Below are 7,500 nucleotides of genomic sequence, written 5' to 3'. Positions count from 1 at the left end.
TCCTCTCCTCCTCTCCTCTCCTCTCCTCTCCTCTCATGGTTTTCTCCTCCACTAACACTTCAGCACACGGTGGATTTCATCATCAGCTCTACTTCACTGCACTAAACACTCAGCATGGCCCGAGCTAATGTTTCTGTCTGTGATCCTGATCCCGTACGCCTGTAATTCATTAAAGATGTTCATATTTTGAAATAATCGGCTGTGTAGCACAAGCATCAAAACAGTCTGAAGTCCAGACTTCTGGAGTGAAGCTGCGGTCTTTCATTCAATCACACATTTTCACCACAGAGAGGCGCTGCTCATCCAGACCAATAAACTCACTAATCCTCTTTTTATTTTGTAGCTTTTTGACTGTTGTGTTGTAATTTATCTGTTTCTCCAGCTCACCCTCTGTCTGCAGACTGAGCTGCTGTCTGACACAAACCTGTCCGACTCCTTTGAAAGGTGTTTCTTCAAGTGTCTGGATAAATTAGAGTACGCTAATTAGCTCTGCTGCTGTCGTTCCTCCACACACACACACACACACACACACACACACACACACACTGCAAACAGTCCAACTACCTGTCTGCCTGCCTCCAGCCTGCAGGTCACAGGACTCCAGACTGCAGACAGGACTGTGGTTTCACAGAGCGCTGCACTGCTGGGCGACGTTTACGACAAATACATTTTTACATCAATTTGCATAAATGGATCAGTGGGGGAAAATTAAATAAATATGTTTATAAATGGACCGGAGGTCGATCAACAACCTGGAGCCGATACGATGCATCAAAATTCAGAGAGATCAGGAGCAGTTCCGATACCGGATATGGATCAGTGCATCCTGACTAAACACCATACCGACATGTAGAGGTCACCTGCTACCAATCTTCTTATTGATCACTAGTAAGTTAATCAGAGAGCTTTGCCAAACTGTCGGTCTACTACTTTAATCTAGAGGATCCATCTCTTCATGGAGGGGAGGAGGGAGGAGAGGCTCTGATGCTGCTGACAGTTTAGACTGATGCTTTAGTCCATCAGACGATTGTTCTCTCTCTCACAGCAGTAGTATTGTTAGTTCTAGTGTTTCTCCAAAGACTACATTTCCCATAAGCCCCGTTGCTTACAACGAAGACGAAGGAAAAATATCAAATATCTCCTAATGTGATGAAAGCTGGAAAACCATCTACAGTGAACAGGAAGGGAATGCAGGGGAACGCCTTGCTCAACTTACTGAGAGAACCCCCCCCCCCCCCCCCCCCCCGCCTTCTGTAGAGCAGAGGACAGAGGTGTGTGTGTGTGTGTGTGTGTGTGTGTGTGTGGAGTGGTTAAAGGGCAGATAAACAGAGTAGGACGAGGAGAGGAGGAGGGGTAATCACACATTCCTGAACATCACTGTGGTGTCAAACAATACACACACACACACACACACACACACAGCAGACATAGCTGTGTTCATGTTCTCTCTGCAGCCTTGAACACACTCACTTTTTATGGCTTTTTGAGAAGCGATTTATTTCCTTTAAACCTGTCAAATCCACATTCCACTAGTCTACCAGTCACTTCCACTAGTTTACCAGTTAGTTTCACTAGTTTACCAGCCCCTTTCACTAGTTTACCAGCCACTTCCACTAGCCTCTTTTACTAGTTTACTAGTCACTTTTACTAATTTACCAGCCACTTCCACTTTTTTACTAGCCCCTTTCACTAGTTTAATAGTCACTTCCACTAGTTTACTAGTCACTTTAACTAATTTACCAGCCACTTCCACTAGTTTACCAGTCACTTCCACTAGTTTACCAGCCACTTCCACTAGTTTACTAGCCCCTTTCACTAGTTTAATAGTCACTTCCACTAGTTTACTAGTCACTTTAACTAATTTACCAGCCACTTCCACTAGTTTACCAGTCACTTCCACTAGTTTACCAGCCACTTCCACTAGTTTACTAGCCCCTTTCACTAGTTTACCAGCCACTTCCACTAGCCTCTTTTACTAGTTTACTAGTCACTTTTACTAATTTACCAGCCACTTCCACTTTTTTACTAGCCCCTTTCACTAGTTTACCAGCCTCTTTCACTAATTTAATAGTCACTTCCACTAGTTTACTAGTCACTTTAACTAATTTACCAGCCACTTCCACTAGTTTACCAGTCACTTCCACTAGTTTACCAGCCACTTCCACTAGTTTACTAGCCCCTTTCACTAGTTTACCAGCCACTTCCACTAGCTTCTTTTACTAGTTTACTAGTCACTTTTACTAATTTACCAGCCACTTCCACTTTTTTACTAGCCCCTTTCACTAGTTTACCAGCCTCTTTCACTAATTTAATAGTCACTTCCACTAGTTTACTAGTCACTTTAACTAATTTACCAGCCACTTTCACTAGTTTACTAGTCACTTTGACTTGTTTACCAGCCTCTTTCACTAGTTTACTAGTCACTTCCACTAGTTTACTAGTCACTTTAACTAATTTACCAGCCACTTTCACTAGCTTACTAGTCATTTTGACTTGTTTACAAGCCTCTTTCACTAGTTTACTAGTCACTTTGACTGGTTTACAAGCCACTTTCACTAGTTTACTAGTCATTTTGACTTGTTTACCAGCCTCTTTCACTAGTTTACTAGTCATTTTGACTGGTTTACAAGCCACTTTCACTAATTTACCAGCCTCTTTCACCAATTAACTAGTCACTTTGACTAGTTTACAAGCCACTTTCACTAGTTTATTAGTCAGTTTGACTTGTTTACCAGCCACTTTCACTAATTTACCAGCCACTTTCACTAGTCTATCAGCTGTATTGTAGCAAATATATTAATATGCAAATTAGCGTCTTCTAATTGAACTTCTGAACTTCTAAGAGTTTCTGAGCAGCCAATAGCTGCTCTCCTTGGATCAGCTGCAGCTCTGAAACCTGCAGCTGGACATCTGTTCAGTTTTTGTAGTTTATGCCGTTTGTTATTTTAGCTTATTTTATTGTTAGGGTTTTATTTTTTCATCTTCTTATATTTTCTCATTCATTACATACTGCATATATCTTTATCTTTTCATTTATTTTCATATTGCATATCTTCTCAGATTCTCATATTTTCATGCATATTTTTCAATTGATGTTTTTATTTCTCATATTCTACTGCTTTGGACAATGTGCATTTTCTATTTAGTTTTTTATACATGTCTACTTAATACATACTAGTGTTGTAATTGCAGGTTGTGTTTATCAGCTCTCATCTGCTCTACTCTAAACTTGATTTGATTTCGGGAGATTCTATTTTTCATGTCCATGTGATCTGAAACATGCGACATGATGCTGACTGTTCGCTGCTTCTGGGAAATAAAGACTTCCTGTTGTGTGTGTTGTGTAGATGTTTTCATGTTGAAGAAATACAGAATCAATACTTTTTTTAAATAGTTAAACAATAAAAAATAAAAAAAATGGATCAGTGTTGCTGCCCCCCCCTCCTCTCTGAGTCAATAGTTTCAGTGTTTTACAGTAAGTTCTAATGCTGAGATCAGTCACCTGAGAGGCAGCAGCCTAGCGTTACTAATCACACACACACACACACACACACACACACACACACACACTGATCTATGCTAGCGACTCTTTCTACTGGAACTGCTCCATCCATGTCCCAGTAATCAGACTGGGTCAACTGAGCCATAAAACAGAAAATAGAGACAGACAGGTCAGACAGGCAGACAGGCCAGCTACTGATCCAGAGAGAGAGACTGATTATGTAAGAGTGGTTGGGAGGTGGAGGGTCTCTCTCTCTCTCCCTCCCTCTCTCTCCCTCTCCTTCTCTCTCTCCCTCTCTCTCTCTCACACACCCCTCAGCCATGACACATGCTTCTCTCCTGTGTGCAGCAGGTTGCTCTCTCTCTGCAGACGTCACACCAAACTCCATTCAAATATCTGGAAACTTCTGTGAGCGGCTCATCAGCAAACACACAAACCTGCTGGAAACCGACTTACCAGCTGTTAGGAGCCGCTGGTCAATTCGGCATAAAAGTGATTCACTGATTAAAAACAAACCATCAGCGTAACATGAGACTCTGAACAGCCGATTCTGAGCGGGGGTGTGATTAAGATTAAGATTAAGATCGCACTTTATTCATTTTATATGACATGATATGTGTGGACACAGCTTTTTCTACAATTTTTGGTAAAAAAATGATATACTGAAACTGACTTTTTTTCAAATCACTGCAACAGACTTTTACAACTCTTAAACCAAATGATGAAATCCTTTTTAAAGGACAGGAGGAAGTGAAGTCACAGACTGGATCCTGCAGAGTTACTGACTGACTGACGAGCTTCAGGTGATAATGTGTTTCCAAAATGTTTCTGCAGCGTTGTTCCTCAGCCTCACAGTGAGGGGAGAGGACATCTGTACTGGATATTAACCAATCAGCTTGAAGTGAGAGAGAGAGAGAGAGGGAGAGAGGGAGAGAGAGAGAGAGAGAGAGGGAGAGAGGGAGAGAGAGAGAGAGATGTTGCTTAAAATTGACTATTTGAATTCACTTAGTTTTTGTTTACAGAGTGCAGATGAATTTCTGTGTGAGCAGTTTGTTCAGCAGCAGGTTGTTCAGCAGCAGTTTGTTCAGCAGCAGGTTGTTCAGCAGCAGTTTGTTCAGCAGCAGGTTGTTCAGCAGCAGTTTGTTCAGCAGCAGGTTGTTCAGCAGCAGTTTGTTCAGCAGCAGGTTGTTCAGCAGCAGTTTGTTCAGCAGCAGTTTGTTCAGCAGCAGGTTGTTCAGCAGCAGTTTGTTCAGCAGCAGGTTGTTCAGCAGCAGTTTGTTCAGCAGTTTGTTCAGGAGCAACTGGTCTGACAGAAGACCTGCAGCCTGCTGCCATTTGGAAATCAGTTAGTTCATATTGCATGTTTTATGTATATCTGTTTACACCAGACAATTAGCCTAACACTCTACCATCCAATCAAATAATTACACAACCAACCAACAAGCTAAATAATTAACAAGCTAACTAAGCCAGCTAACCTGTCCATCTGTCCCATCAGTCTGTTTCACTGTAGCGCACGCTAACATGAATGTGAATAGCTTGTAGCTAGCAGAACCCATTGATATCAATGGCAGATGCTAACACAACAACACAACATATCCAAAGCACCTTACAGTAACACTGTGTGCATCTCCAAACCCCTGACCCCATCTGGCTCCGCCCACTGACAACCCCTGACCCCATCTGGCTCCGCCCACTGACAACCCCTGACCCCGCCTGGCTCCGCCCACTGACAACCCCTGACCCCGCCTGGCTCCGCCCACTGACAACACTGACAACTAACTGGGACAATTATCCTGTCAAGAGGAAATAAAACCAGAGGGAACCAGGTCAAGGTAAAGAGACAGAGAGACAACTGACAGCCTGTCTGTCTGCGGGGGGGGGGGGGGGACAGAGAGAGAGAGAGACAGAGAGAGAGACAGACAGACAGAGAGAGAGAGAGACACAGAGAGACAGACAGACAGAGAGAGAGAGACAGAGAGAGAGACAGAGAGAGAGAGCGACAGACAGAGAGAGAGAGACAGAGAGAGAGCGACAGACAGAGAGAGAGAGCAACAGACAGACAGACCTGGTGTGTATGTGACCCAGTTGTTTTCATTGCTGGTTTACTGTGATGGAAACGTCCCATTAGATCTGGGATATGAAGGGTTAATATCACTTCCTGTTAGTACAGCCAGTGTGTGTGTGCGTGTATGTGTGTGTGTGTGTGTGTGTGACTGTGGAGAATCACCATCACTTCTCTCCAGTACTGACAGTTCCAGTTCTCTCTCTTCAGACCTTCATGGTCCTGCTGGTTCTGTCCAGACTGTCCAAACCCTTCAACCAGACCAGAACCAGAACAGCCCACGACCCTTTCTCGACCCCAAACCACAGTTTTATAACGCATCAGTTTAACCTAAATCACCGGACGTCATCTTTGCTTCTCAAATGCTTTCTCATAAGTAAAAAATATTAATTTCTTCGACATTTACAGTACTGAACATCACTCTGAGCTGTGAGGATGTGGACAGACAGTCAGCTGACCTGCCGTCACCTGACTGTTTACATTTACATGAATTCCTCCTGCATGTTTTGAGGACCTGTTTTTCGTGTTTCCGTGGCCCTCCTCTGGGTCCCGAGCCATACTATGAACAGCATGTAATAATAAACAATAACCTCGTATTATTTATAAATACAGATATAACAGATATGTGTGTTAACTGAGCTGTTAATTGAAAGCTGTGTTCACCGCCTGGGCTTCAAACCAGCAACCTCTCCTGTCCTGTCCGGCGTGCACGTCACACATGCACACGCTCTTAATAATAATGTTATAATGTGAAGCAGAAGTGAACCTGGCTCACAGTCTGTCTGTCTGTCTGTCTGTCTGTCTCTCTGTCTGTCCCCATGTGAGCAGCGCAGTGAAAAGCTCAGACAACATGAAATGTCAGAGGACAGGAGACATTTTGAGATTCCTTGCAGTGTTTCCACCAGAGAGAAGCTGCTGCTAACAGCTAGCGGCTAACAGGCAGCTTCAGTGTTTACAGCGGCACAGAAATGAGGCTTTTCTTGCTCTAACACTAACGTTAGCTTCAGGCTAGTTAGCATTAGCATGCTAACGAGGCGACTACGTTGAGATCGGTGAACAACAACCGATAAAGCCTCAAATACTTTACTAACCGCCGTATCCCACTTGCCCAGTGACCCTGTCCATGTAGAGAACAGGTGTGGAATTTAAGTCATTTATCGAAAACACATTTTTTCTCCACAGCTGTTAGCAAGCTAACCTGCTAGCTAGCCTAGCGGGCTGTGACAATGGAATGCTACGAGGCTAACAGTTAGCCGCCGCTAGCTTCCTCCTTCAACACAAAACACTCAGCTAGCTAACATGTGGACACTCAACACTGAGCAGTGAAGCCTGTGTTTTCATTGTCGTCCATTATCCGTGAATCAGAAGGAATAGCGGTGTTTCTCCTCCAGAGACAGCGGATAAAGGCATTTTTCAGAGCCGACCTACCTCCTCTACTTCCCCGGTCTCCAACCCCTGGTCCGGGGCTCCGCAGTCTGAGCTCCTCCGGGCCTCCGGGGCAGCAAGGACCAAGCGCACCCGAAGCCGGCACAACCAGCCGGGAGAACCCGTTCAAAATGTCCGAAATATCCAAAGAGTCCAATATGTCCAGATATGATCCCGTCCGGAGGTCGATGTTCACCCAGGAGCCTCGTCTACCTCCAGCCTGCTAGCCTCCCAGCTAGCCGCTCTGTCTGCTTATCCTGCTCAGATGCTGCCGGCACCATCCCCCGGTACTACAGGATAATAAACAGATTATAACATTAATAACTCGTTATGTTGTACAGCTGGACTCTTCAGCCGCTGCTGTGTCTCTGCATCGCTGCCGGTACGAAAGAGCCAGCAGGCTGAAGAGGAAAGCTGCAGCGACTGAAGCCAGACTGCTGTTCCCTCTGCCTGAGGGAGACACACACACACACACACACACACACAGAGAGAGAGAGAGAGAGAGGAG

At 44.4% G+C, this 7,500-nt stretch overlaps 1 pseudogene across 1 annotated transcript in view; it reads right to left on the bottom strand.

Annotated features, from left to right (window-relative positions):
* LOC139924182 (zinc finger MIZ domain-containing protein 2-like) overlaps window positions 1-7,422 on the bottom strand; it is a 25,067-nt pseudogene extending 17,645 nt beyond the window's left edge. The window contains exon 1 of the transcript XR_013505036.1: window positions 6,996-7,422. The product of XR_013505036.1 is annotated as a zinc finger MIZ domain-containing protein 2-like (transcript). The remainder of the gene's footprint in view (window positions 1-6,995) is intronic.
* Between the last annotated feature and the right edge of the window lie 78 nt (window positions 7,423-7,500).

Source organism: Centroberyx gerrardi, chromosome 8 (assembly GCF_048128805.1).
Source record: "Centroberyx gerrardi isolate f3 chromosome 8, fCenGer3.hap1.cur.20231027, whole genome shotgun sequence".
Lineage (NCBI taxonomy): Eukaryota > Metazoa > Chordata > Actinopteri > Beryciformes > Berycidae > Centroberyx > Centroberyx gerrardi.
This window is presented reverse-complemented; position numbering and strand designations above follow the sequence as displayed.